This window comes from Parasteatoda tepidariorum, chromosome 6 (genome assembly GCF_982258835.1).
Source record: "Parasteatoda tepidariorum strain Cologne lab strain chromosome 6, Ptep-v5.0, whole genome shotgun sequence".
Lineage (NCBI taxonomy): Eukaryota > Metazoa > Arthropoda > Arachnida > Araneae > Theridiidae > Parasteatoda > Parasteatoda tepidariorum.
The window spans coordinates 109,338,333-109,352,770 of NC_141760.1; positions in this window are offsets into that span (position 1 = coordinate 109,338,333).

Consider the following 14,438-nt stretch of genomic DNA (forward strand, 5'->3'; position numbering starts at 1 on the left):
TTTGAACCAACGCCCCCTCGCTCCATGCGTAAATCACTAGCTCATGGTCTTAGGCGTTGGACCACGCTTATACGAGGATCGCGCTACAACATAGCTTCAAGTACCCTCTCCCAGTTTGCTAAACAGAAGACTTAGGGGGCCATTGCGACCCCCCTAATTGGATTATAAAATTTTGCTTTGGTAGAGGGGTCTGGCACATAGAGGCCTATATTCGATCCGAGTTTGAAAATTATAACTTAATAATAAAGGGAAGTAGGTTGGTTTGAAATCTGATCCTTTTTCAAGCCATTTTATTTTATTTTATTTTTTTATTCCATTATGCTTTCTTTCACAAAGAGACACCCTTGATTTTATACTTAGAACAACATATTTTACCTGTTAAACTATCATGAAAGTATTGTAAAAGGAGTTTAAAAAAATAATATAATAAAAATAAACTAATTTTCAGAGATTTTACCAGTTTTTAAGCATTATTTGAAATTTCCCGAATAAAATTTTTTTTTTCCTTATAGGATCCTTTAATGTATTGAAAAACACATTAAATAAATAATATAATGTAAAATAAACAAAACAAGAAAAATATAAAAAAAATTAAAAATTGACCATAGCTGGATTTTGAACCAACGCCCCCTCGCTCCATTCGTAAATCACTAGCTCATGGTCTTAGTCGTTGGACCACGCTTATACGAGGATAGCGCTACAACATAGCTTCAAGTTCCCTCTCCCGGTTTGCTAAACAGAAGACTTAAGGGGCCATTGTGGCCCCCCTAATTGGGTTTTAAAATTTTGCTTTGGTAGAGGGGTCCGGCACATAGAGGCCTATATTCGATGCGAGTTTGAAAATTATAACTAAATAATAAAGGGAAGTAGGTTGGTTTGAAATCTGATCCTTTTTCAAGCCATTTTATTTTATTTTATTTTTTTATTCCATTATGCTTTCTTTCACAAAGAGACACCCTTGATTTTATACTTAGAACAACATATTTTATCTGTTAAACTATCATGAAAGTATTGTAAAATGAGTTTAAAAAAATAATATAATAAAAATAAACTAATTTTCCGAGATTTTACCAGTTTTTAAGCATTATTTGAAATTTCCCGAATAAAAATTATTTTTTTCCTTATAGGATCCTTTAATGTATCGAAAAACAAATTCAATAAATAATATAATGTAAAATAAACAAAATAAGAAAAATATAAAAAAAATTAAAAATTGAACATAGCTGGGGTTTGAACCAACGCCCCCTCGCTCCATGCGTAAATCACTAGCTCATGGTCTTAGCCGTTGGACCACGTTTATACGAGGATCGCGCTACAACATAGCTTCAAGTACCCTCTCTAGACTTGCTAAACAGAAGACTTAGGGGGCCATTGCGACCCCCCTAATTGGGTTATAAAATTTTGCTTTGGTAGAGGGGTCTGGCACATAGAGGCCTATATTCATTCCGAGTTTGAAAATTATAACTTAATAATAAAAGGAAGTAGGTTGGCTTGAAATTTGATCCTATTTCCCGCCATTTTATTTTATTTTATTTTTTATTCCATTATGCTTTCTGTCACAAAGAGACACCCTTGATTTTATACTTAGAACAACATATTTCACCTGTTAAACTATCATGAAAGTATTGTAAAAGGAGTTTAAAAAAAATAATATAATAAAAATAAACTAATTTTCCGGGATTTTACCAGTTTTTAAGAGTTATTTGAAATTTCCCGAAATAAAAATTTTTTTTTCTTATAGGATCATTTAATGTATTGAAAAACACATTAAATAAATAATATAATGTAAAATAAACAAAATAAGAAAAAATTAAAAAAATTTAAAAATTGCCCACAGCCGGGGTTTGAACCAGCGCCCCCTCGCTCCATGCGTAAATCACTAGCTCATGGTCTTAGCCGTTGGACCACGTTTATACGAGGATCGCGCTACAACATAGCTTCAAGTACCCTCTCCCAACTTGCTAAACAGAAGACTTAGGGGGCCATTGCGACCCCCCTAATTGGGTTATAAAATTTTGCTTTGGTAGAGGGGTCTGGCACATAGAGGCCTATATTCGGTCCGAGTTTGAAAATTATAACTTAATAATAAAAGGAAGTAGGTTGGCTTGAAATTTGATCCTATTTCCCGCCATTTTATTTTATTTTATTTTTTATTCCATTATGCTTCCTTTCACAAAGAGACACCCTTGATTTTATACTTAGAACAACATATTTCACCTGTTAAACTATCATGAAAGTATTGTAAAAGGAGTTTAAAAAAATAATATAATAAAAATAAACTAATTTTCCGGGATTTTACCAGTTTTTAAGAGTTATTTGAAATTTCCCGAAATAAAAATTTTTTTTCCTTATAGGATCATTTAATGTATTGAAAAACACATTAAATAAATAATATAATGTAAAATAAACAAAATAAGAAAAAATTAAAAAAATTTAAAAATTGCCCACAGCTGGGGTTTGAACCAACGTCCCCTCGCTCCATGCGTAAATCACTAGCTCATGGTCTTAAGCGTTGGACCACGTTTATACGAGGATCGCGCTACAACATAGCTTCAAGTACCCTCTCCCGGCTTGCTGAACAGAAGACTTAAGGGGCCATTGTGGCCCCCCTAATTGGGTTATAAAATTTTGCTTTGGTAGAGGGGTCCGGCACATAGAGGCCTATATTCGGTCCGAGTTTGAAAATTATAACTTAATAATAAAGGGAAGTAGGTTGGCTTGAAATTTGATCCTTTTTCCCGCCATTTTATTTTATTTTATTTTTTTATTCCATTATGCTTTCTTTCACAAAGAGACACCCTTGATTTTATACTTAGAACAACATATTTTACCTGTTAAACTATCATGAAAGTATTGTAAAAGGAGTTTAAAAAAATAATATAATAAAAATAAACTAATTTTCCGAGATTTTACCAGTTTTTTAAGCATTATTTGAAATTTCCCGAAAAAAAATTTTTTTTCCTTATAGGATCCTTTAATGTATCGAAAAACACATTAAATAAATAATATAATGTAAAATAAACAAAATAAGAAAAATATAAAAAAAATTAAAAATTGAACATAGCTGGGGTTTGAACCAACGCCCCCTCGCTCCTTGCGTAAATCACTAGCTCATGGTCTTAGCCGTTGGACCACGTTTATACGAGGATCGCGCTACAACATAGCTTCAAGTACCCTCTCCCGGCTTGCTGAACAGAAGACTTAAGGGGCCATTGTGGCCCCCCTAATTGGGTTATAAAATTTTACTTTGGTTGAGGGGTCCGGCACATAGACGCCTATATTCGGTCCGAGTTTGAAAATTATAACTTAATAACAAAGGGAAGTAGGTTGGTTTGAAATTTGATTCTTTTTCCCGCCATTTTTTTTTATTTTATTTTTTTATTCCATTATGCTTTCTTTCACAAAGAGACACCCTTGATTTTATATTTAGAACAACATATTTTATCTGTTAAACTATCATGAAAGTATTGTAAAATGAGTTTAAAAAAATAATATAATAAAAATAAACTAATTTTCCGAGATTTTACCAGTTTTTAAGCATTATTTGAAATTTCCCGAATAAAAATTATTTTTTTCCTTATAGGATCCTTTAATGTATCGAAAAACACATTAAATAAATAATATAATGTAAAATAAACAAAATAAGAAAAATATAAAAAAAATTAAAAATTGAACATAGCTGGGGTTTGAACCAACGCCCCCTTGCTCCTTGCGTAAATCACTAGCTCATGGTCTTTGCCGTTTGACCACGTTTATACGAGGATCGCGCTACAACATAGCTTCAAGTACCCTCTCCCGGCTTGCTTAACTGAAGACCTAAGGTGCCATTGTGGCCCCCCTAATTGGGTTATAAAATTTTGCTTTGGTAGAGGGGTCTGGCACATAGAGGCCTATATTCATTCCGAGTTTGAAAATTATAACTTAATAATAAAAGGAAGTAGGTTGGCTTGAAATTTGATCCTATTTCCCGCCATTTTATTTTATTTTATTTTTTATTCCATTATGCTTTCTGTCACAAAGAGACACCCTTGATTTTATACTTAGAACAACATATTTCACCTGTTAAACTATCATGAAAGTATTGTAAAAGGAGTTTAAAAAAAATAATATAATAAAAATAAACTAATTTTCCGGGATTTTACCAGTTTTTAAGAGTTATTTGAAATTTCCCGAAATAAAAATTTTTTTTCCTTATAGGATCATTTAATGTATTGAAAAACACATTAAATAAATAATATAATGTAAAATAAACAAAATAAGAAAAAATTAAAAAAATTAAAAATTGCCCACAGCCGGGGTTTGAACCAGCGCCCCCTCGCTCCATGCGTAAATCACTAGCTCATGGTCTTAGCCGTTGGACCACGTTTATACGAGGATCGCGCTACAACATAGCTTCAAGTACCCTCTCCCAACTTGCTAAACAGAAGACTTAGGGGGCCATTGCGACCCCCCTAATTGGGTTATAAAATTTTGCTTTGGTAGAGGGGTCTGGCACATAGAGGCCTATATTCGGTCCGAGTTTGAAAATTATAACTTAATAATAAAAGGAAGTAGGTTGGCTTGAAATTTGATCCTATTTCCCGCCATTTTATTTTATTTTTTATTCCATTATGCTTCCTTTCACAAAGAGACACCCTTGATTTTATACTTAGAACAACATATTTCACCTGTTAAACTATCATGAAAGTATTGTAAAAGGAGTTTAAAAAAATAATATAATAAAAATAAACTAATTTTCCGGGATTTTACCAGTTTTTAAGAGTTATTTGAAATTTCCCGAAATAAAATTTTTTTTTCCTTATAGGATCATTTAATGTATTGAAAAACACATTAAATAAATAATATAATGTAAAATAAACAAAATAAGAAAAAATTTAAAAAATTTAAAAATTGCCCACAGCTGGGGTTTGAACCAACGTCCCCTCGCTCCATGCGTAAATCACTAGCTCATGGTCTTAAGCGTTGGACCACGTTTATACGAGGATCGCGCTACAACATAGCTTCAAGTACCCTCTCCCGGCTTGCTGAACAGAAGACTTAAGGGGCCATTGTGGCCCCCCTAATTGGGTTATAAAATTTTGCTTTGTTAGAGGGGTCCGGCACATAGAGGCCTATATTCGGTCCGAGTTTGAAAATTATAACTTAATAATAAAGGGAAGTAGGTTGGCTTGAAATTTGATCCTTTTTCCCGCCATTTTATTTTATTTTATTTTTTTATTCCATTATGCTTTCTTTCACAAAGAGACACCCTTGATTTTATACTTAGAACAACATATTTTACCTGTTAAACTATCATGAAAGTATTGTAAAAGGAGTTTAAAAAAATAATATAATAAAAATAAACTAATTTTCCGAGATTTTACCAGTTTTTTAAGCATTATTTGAAATTTCCCGAAAAAAAATTTTTTTTTCCTTATAGGATCCTTTAATGTATCGAAAAACACATTAAATAAATAATATAATGTAAAATAAACAAAATAAGAAAAATATAAAAAAAATTAAAAATTGAACATAGCTGGGGTTTGAACCAACGCCCCCTCGCTCCTTGCGTAAATCACTAGCTCATGGTCTTAGCCGTTGGACCACGTTTATACGAGGATCGCGCTACAACATAGCTTCAAGTACCCTCTCCCGGCTTGCTGAACAGAAGACTTAAGGGGCCATTGTGGCCCCCCTAATTGGGTTATAAAATTTTACTTTGGTAGAGGGGTCCGGCACATAGAGGCCTATATTCGGTCTGAGTTTGAAAATTATAACTTAATAATAAAAGGAAGTAGGTTGGCTTGAAATTTGATCCTATTTCCCGCCATTTTATTTTATTTTATTTTTTATTCCATTATGCTTTCTGTCACAAAGAGACACCCTTGATTTTATACTTAGAACAACATATTTCACCTGTTAAACTATCATGAAAGTATTGTAAAAGGAGTTTAAAAAAAATAATATAATAAAAATAAACTAATTTTCCGGGATTTTACCAGTTTTTAAGAGTTATTTGAAATTTCCCGAAATAAAAATTTTTTTTTCTTATAGGATCATTTAATGTATTGAAAAACACATTAAATAAATAATATAATGTAAAATAAACAAAATAAGAAAAAATTAAAAAAATTTAAAAATTGCCCACAGCCGGGGTTTGAACCAGCGCCCCCTCGCTCCATGCGTAAATCACTAGCTCATGGTCTTAGCCGTTGGACCACGTTTATACGAGGATCGCGCTACAACATAGCTTCAAGTACCCTCTCCCAACTTGCTAAACAGAAGACTTAGGGGGCCATTGCGACCCCCCTAATTGGGTTATAAAATTTTGCTTTGGTAGAGGGGTCTGGCACATAGAGGCCTATATTCGGTCCGAGTTTGAAAATTATAACTTAATAATAAAAGGAAGTAGGTTGGCTTGAAATTTGATCCTATTTCCCGCCATTTTATTTTATTTTATTTTTTATTCCATTATGCTTCCTTTCACAAAGAGACACCCTTGATTTTATACTTAGAACAACATATTTCACCTGTTAAACTATCATGAAAGTATTGTAAAAGGAGTTTAAAAAAATAATATAATAAAAATAAACTAATTTTCCGGGATTTTACCAGTTTTTAAGAGTTATTTGAAATTTCCCGAAATAAAAATTTTTTTTCCTTATAGGATCATTTAATGTATTGAAAAACACATTAAATAAATAATATAATGTAAAATAAACAAAATAAGAAAAAATTAAAAAAATTTAAAAATTGCCCACAGCTGGGGTTTGAACCAACGTCCCCTCGCTCCATGCGTAAATCACTAGCTCATGGTCTTAAGCGTTGGACCACGTTTATACGAGGATCGCGCTACAACATAGCTTCAAGTACCCTCTCCCGGCTTGCTGAACAGAAGACTTAAGGGGCCATTGTGGCCCCCCTAATTGGGTTATAAAATTTTGCTTTGGTAGAGGGGTCCGGCACATAGAGGCCTATATTCGGTCCGAGTTTGAAAATTATAACTTAATAATAAAGGGAAGTAGGTTGGCTTGAAATTTGATCCTTTTTCCCGCCATTTTATTTTATTTTATTTTTTTATTCCATTATGCTTTCTTTCACAAAGAGACACCCTTGATTTTATACTTAGAACAACATATTTTACCTGTTAAACTATCATGAAAGTATTGTAAAAGGAGTTTAAAAAAATAATATAATAAAAATAAACTAATTTTCCGAGATTTTACCAGTTTTTTAAGCATTATTTGAAATTTCCCGAAAAAAAATTTTTTTTCCTTATAGGATCCTTTAATGTATCGAAAAACACATTAAATAAATAATATAATGTAAAATAAACAAAATAAGAAAAATATAAAAAAAATTAAAAATTGAACATAGCTGGGGTTTGAACCAACGCCCCCTCGCTCCTTGCGTAAATCACTAGCTCATGGTCTTAGCCGTTGGACCACGTTTATACGAGGATCGCGCTACAACATAGCTTCAAGTACCCTCTCCCGGCTTGCTGAACAGAAGACTTAAGGGGCCATTGTGGCCCCCCTAATTGGGTTATAAAATTTTACTTTGGTTGAGGGGTCCGGCACATAGACGCCTATATTCGGTCCGAGTTTGAAAATTATAACTTAATAACAAAGGGAAGTAGGTTGGTTTGAAATTTGATTCTTTTTCCCGCCATTTTTTTTTATTTTATTTTTTTATTCCATTATGCTTTCTTTCACAAAGAGACACCCTTGATTTTATATTTAGAACAACATATTTTATCTGTTAAACTATCATGAAAGTATTGTAAAATGAGTTTAAAAAAATAATATAATAAAAATAAACTAATTTTCCGAGATTTTACCAGTTTTTAAGCATTATTTGAAATTTCCCGAATAAAAATTATTTTTTTCCTTATAGGATCCTTTAATGTATCGAAAAACACATTAAATAAATAATATAATGTAAAATAAACAAAATAAGAAAAATATAAAAAAAATTAAAAATTGAACATAGCTGGGGTTTGAACCAACGCCCCCTTGCTCCTTGCGTAAATCACTAGCTCATGGTCTTTGCCGTTTGACCACGTTTATACGAGGATCGCGCTACAACATAGCTTCAAGTACCCTCTCCCGGCTTGCTTAACTGAAGACCTAAGGTGCCATTGTGGCCCCCCTAATTGGGTTATAAAATTTTGCTTTGGTAGAGGGGTCTGGCACATAGAGGCCTATATTCATTCCGAGTTTGAAAATTATAACTTAATAATAAAAGGAAGTAGGTTGGCTTGAAATTTGATCCTATTTCCCGCCATTTTATTTTATTTTATTTTTTATTCCATTATGCTTTCTGTCACAAAGAGACACCCTTGATTTTATACTTAGAACAACATATTTCACCTGTTAAACTATCATGAAAGTATTGTAAAAGGAGTTTAAAAAAAATAATATAATAAAAATAAACTAATTTTCCGGGATTTTACCAGTTTTTAAGAGTTATTTGAAATTTCCCGAAATAAAAATTTTTTTTCCTTATAGGATCATTTAATGTATTGAAAAACACATTAAATAAATAATATAATGTAAAATAAACAAAATAAGAAAAAATTAAAAAAATTTAAAAATTGCCCACAGCCGGGGTTTGAACCAGCGCCCCCTCGCTCCATGCGTAAATCACTAGCTCATGGTCTTAGCCGTTGGACCACGTTTATACGAGGATCGCGCTACAACATAGCTTCAAGTACCCTCTCCCAACTTGCTAAACAGAAGACTTAGGGGGCCATTGCGACCCCCCTAATTGGGTTATAAAATTTTGCTTTGGTAGAGGGGTCTGGCACATAGAGGCCTATATTCGGTCCGAGTTTGAAAATTATAACTTAATAATAAAAGGAAGTAGGTTGGCTTGAAATTTGATCCTATTTCCCGCCATTTTATTTTATTTTTTATTCCATTATGCTTCCTTTCACAAAGAGACACCCTTGATTTTATACTTAGAACAACATATTTCACCTGTTAAACTATCATGAAAGTATTGTAAAAGGAGTTTAAAAAAATAATATAATAAAAATAAACTAATTTTCCGGGATTTTACCAGTTTTTAAGAGTTATTTGAAATTTCCCGAAATAAAATTTTTTTTTCCTTATAGGATCATTTAATGTATTGAAAAACACATTAAATAAATAATATAATGTAAAATAAACAAAATAAGAAAAAATTTAAAAAATTTAAAAATTGCCCACAGCTGGGGTTTGAACCAACGTCCCCTCGCTCCATGCGTAAATCACTAGCTCATGGTCTTAAGCGTTGGACCACGTTTATACGAGGATCGCGCTACAACATAGCTTCAAGTACCCTCTCCCGGCTTGCTGAACAGAAGACTTAAGGGGCCATTGTGGCCCCCCTAATTGGGTTATAAAATTTTGCTTTGTTAGAGGGGTCCGGCACATAGAGGCCTATATTCGGTCCGAGTTTGAAAATTATAACTTAATAATAAAGGGAAGTAGGTTGGCTTGAAATTTGATCCTTTTTCCCGCCATTTTATTTTATTTTATTTTTTTATTCCATTATGCTTTCTTTCACAAAGAGACACCCTTGATTTTATACTTAGAACAACATATTTTACCTGTTAAACTATCATGAAAGTATTGTAAAAGGAGTTTAAAAAAATAATATAATAAAAATAAACTAATTTTCCGAGATTTTACCAGTTTTTTAAGCATTATTTGAAATTTCCCGAAAAAAAATTTTTTTTTCCTTATAGGATCCTTTAATGTATCGAAAAACACATTAAATAAATAATATAATGTAAAATAAACAAAATAAGAAAAATATAAAAAAAATTAAAAATTGAACATAGCTGGGGTTTGAACCAACGCCCCCTCGCTCCTTGCGTAAATCACTAGCTCATGGTCTTAGCCGTTGGACCACGTTTATACGAGGATCGCGCTACAACATAGCTTCAAGTACCCTCTCCCGGCTTGCTGAACAGAAGACTTAAGGGGCCATTGTGGCCCCCCTAATTGGGTTATAAAATTTTACTTTGGTAGAGGGGTCCGGCACATAGAGGCCTATATTCGGTCTGAGTTTGAAAATTATAACTTAATAATAAAGGGAAGTAGGTTGGCTTGAAATTTGATCCTTTTTCCCGCCATTTTATTTTATTTTATTTTTTATTCCATTATGCTTTCTGTCACAAAGAGACACCCTTGATTTTATACTTAGAACAACATATTTCACCTGTTAAACTATCATGAAAGTATTGTAAAAGGAGTTTAAAAAAAATAATATAATAAAAATAAACTAATTTTCCGGGATTTTACCAGTTTTTAAGAGTTATTTGAAATTTCCCGAAATAAAAATTTTTTTTCCTTATAGGATCATTTAATGTATTGAAAAACACATTAAATAAATAATATAATGTAAAATAAACAAAATAAGAAAAAATTAAAAAAATTTAAAAATTGCCCACAGCCGGGGTTTAACCAGCGCCCCCTCGCTCCATGCGTAAATCACTAGCTCATGGTCTTAGCCGTTGGACCACGTTTATACGAGGATCGCGCTACAACATAGCTTCAAGTACCCTCTCCCAACTTGCTAAACAGAAGACTTAGGGGGCCATTGCGACCCCCCTAATTGGGTTATAAAATTTTGCTTTGGTAGAGGGGTCTGGCACATAGAGGCCTATATTCGGTCCGAGTTTGAAAATTATAACTTAATAATAAAGGGAAGTAGGTTGGCTTGAAATTTGATCCTATTTCCCGCCATTTTATTTTATTTTATTTTTTATTCCATTATGCTTCCTTTCACAAAGAGACACCCTTGATTTTATACTTAGAACAACATATTTCACCTGTTAAACTATCATGAAAGTATTGTAAAAGGAGTTTAAAAAAATAATATAATAAAAATAAACTAATTTTCCGGGATTTTACCAGTTTTTAAGAGTTATTTGAAATTTCCCGAAATAAAAATTTTTTTTCCTTATAGGATCATTTAATGTATTGAAAAACACATTAAATAAATAATATAATGTAAAATAAACAAAATAAGAAAAAATTAAAAAAATTTAAAAATTGCCCACAGCTGGGGTTTGAACCAACGCCCCCTCGCTCCATGCGTAAATCACTAGCTCATGGTCTTAGGCGTTGGACCACGTTTATACGAGGATCGCGCTACAACATAGCTTCAAGTACCCTCTCCCGGCTTGCTAAACAGAAGACTTAGGGGGCCATTGCGACCCCCCTAATTGGGTTATAAAATTTTGCTTTGGTAGAGGGGTTTGGCACATAGAGGCCTATATTCGGTCCGATTTTGAAAATTATAACTTAATAATAAAGGGAAGTAGGTTGGTTTGAAATTTGATCCTTTTTCCCGCCATTTTATTTTATTTTATTTTTTTATTCCATTATGCTTTCTTTCACAAAGAGACACCCTTGATTTTATACTTAGAACAACATATTTTATCTGTTAAACTATCATGAAAGTATTGTAAAATGAGTTTAAAAAAATAATATAATAAAAATAAACTAATTTTCCGAGATTTTACCAGTTTTTAAGCATTATTTGAAATGTCCCGAATAAAATTTTTTTTTTCCTTATAGGATCCTTTAATGTATCGAAAAACACATTAAATAAATAATATAATGTAAAATAAACAAAATAAGAAAAAAATAAAAAAAATTAAAAATTGACCACAGCTGGGCTTTGAACCCACGTTCCCTCGCTCCATGCGTAAATCACTAGCACATGGTCTTAGCCGTTGGGCCACGCTTATACGAGGATGGTGCTACAACATAGCTTCAAGAACCCTCTCCCGGTTTGCTAAACAGAAGTCTTAAGGGGCCATTGCCGCCTTCCTAATTGGTTTATAAAATTTTGCTTTGGTAGAGGGGTCCGGCACATAGAGGCCTATAATCGGTCTGAGTTTGAAAATTATAACTTAATATTAAAGGGAAGTAGGTTGGCTTGAAATTTAATCCTTTTTCCCGCCATTTTATTTTATTTTATTTTTTATTTCATTATGGTCTCGATTCACAAAGAGACACCCTTGATTTTATACTTAGAACAACATATTTCACCTGTTAAACTATCATGAAAGTATTGTAAAAGGAGTTTAAAAAAATAATATAATAAAAATTAACTAATTTTCCGGGATTTTACCAGTTTTTAAGCATTATTTGAAATTTCCTGAATAAAAATTGTTTTTCCTTATAGTATCCTTTAATGCAGGGGTTGCCAAACTTTTTTTATCATCGACCCCTATATAATTTTTCGAAATCACCATCGACCCCCACAAAAGTAATTTTCTGTTAATTAAAATAAAACTCTGTTAGATACTGTGTTTGTACATTTATTTTATGATTCTAAACATTTATTAAAGTAATAGTACATTGTGTAACATTAGTTTTATGAAAAATATATTAACATTGAAATTTAAATACCTTATTATTAAATAATAAGAGGAAAATGAGGAAAAACTGGATCCTACCACGTGATTTTTCAGTCAATAAAAACACTCCGACAATAAAAATCTTTTCATCTGACATGTAATACTAATTTAAAATAATGGAATCAACAACAAAAGACAATCTCGAAAAAAAATTTTTTTTTTTAATTTTAATTTTGTTTTACTTTGTATGTCTTTTTTTTCTTCATTTTCATGCATTGTCATCCAATTCTGAACTATGTGCCAAATTTGAAGTTTGTAGCTAGTCGGGAAGTTAGTTTAAAATCGATTACAAAATTCCACCCGGACAGACATACACGAAGGCAAGTTTATATAAACGAGGTAATAATAATAATAAAATAAAAATGATAAACAGTATTGTTGAAAACGGCAAACAAAAAAGGAAAATAATTTAGTGTGCAAGAAAAAAAAATTTTAGTGCCGTTATCGATGAGTAAAATAATTAGTTAAAATTAATGTTCGAATTTTAAAACATGAATTTCGATCTTAAAAAGAAATCACAATAGTACACGGAGGAAAAAAAGGTATAACTACCAGAATGTAGGATAATAACATTTTTGGTAAAAAAAAAAAAAAACTGCTTAGTTCTGATAGATAAAACCTGAATGTATGTTAATTAAACCGTTGATTTGGTAATTTTTTCGTCCGTATGGTAACAGTTCCCCGAAAATTCTGTTTTTATAATTATAGTTTTTATTACCATACATTTAGAAAAAAAATGAACTAAAAAGAAACTTTAATCGGATAAATGGTATATATCATGTTTTAAGGCTGGGGTTGCCAAACTTTTTTGATCATCGACCCCTATATAATTTTTCGAAATCACCATCGACCCCCACAAAAGTAATTTTCTGTTAATTAAAATAAAACTCTATTAGATACTGTGTTTGTACATTTATTTTATGATTCTAAACATTTATTAAAGTAATAGTACATTGTGTAACAATAGTTTTATGAAAAATATATATACATTGAAATTTAAATACCTTATTATTAAATAATAAGTAATTATGCATAAGTAGATATACTAAGTAAAGTAACTAAAGATTTACTGCTACTTGATCAATGAGATGGGTGTGCCTGGTGTTTTTTTGCAAGGTTCGCTATATTGGATTCAAAATTGGTCAATTTTAATTTTCGTCAAAATTGGTCAATTTTGTAATTTTCGTAAAAAAATACAAAGTGTGCTATAGTTTTGTTGCGGGCTGTACTAATTCATATTATTAATGCTTACATTCTTTTTTGTGCATTGATAATTAAAATTGATATCTATACTAAACGAATGGTTTTATCGAAACAATAACTAATTATCCAAAACTATAAAAGTTTTAATAAAGACACTGCAAATATTCAACATAGTTCGCAAAGATAGCTGAAACTGCGTATGATATTTTCATTTGTAACGTCAATGCTCGTCACACGTGACATTTGGACAAACGCACATATGCATTTGACTTATAAACTGCTCTGAGTTCATGCCACTGCGCTTTGGTACGTAAATACTTGTTTCACCCCACTAAATATGCGTTTATTAATTTATGTTTTTTAAAAAAACTAATATTGAGTCAATTATTAAAAAAATTCACAAATTTTACGTACTTAATTAAGTATGTGTGATTTGCGTATTGAGAACTGTTTTTTTTTCAACCCACAATCGACCCTTCCGATTCGGATCGACCCCCATTCGCCCCCCTGTCTCAGATCGACCCCCGCTTTTGTTAAATAGACCCCTGGGGGTCTATATAGACCACTTTGGCGACCTCTGTTTTAAGGTTTCGAGATAAAACTACCAAACTTTAGCACATTCACCAAATTTTATCATGTTTTATTAAGTCATATTTTATTGTTAATTTTACCAAAGTCGTGACCAAAACGCTTCATCAAAAATTACAGAACTTCACAATGTCCCTATAGAGCCAGTAAAACTGTAAATTCAACTATAATATATTAGTTTCATACCTTGCTTTTTTTCCCGTTGCGTGATTTAAATTTCAAGCTCCTTTCAGGTACGTATTTAAGG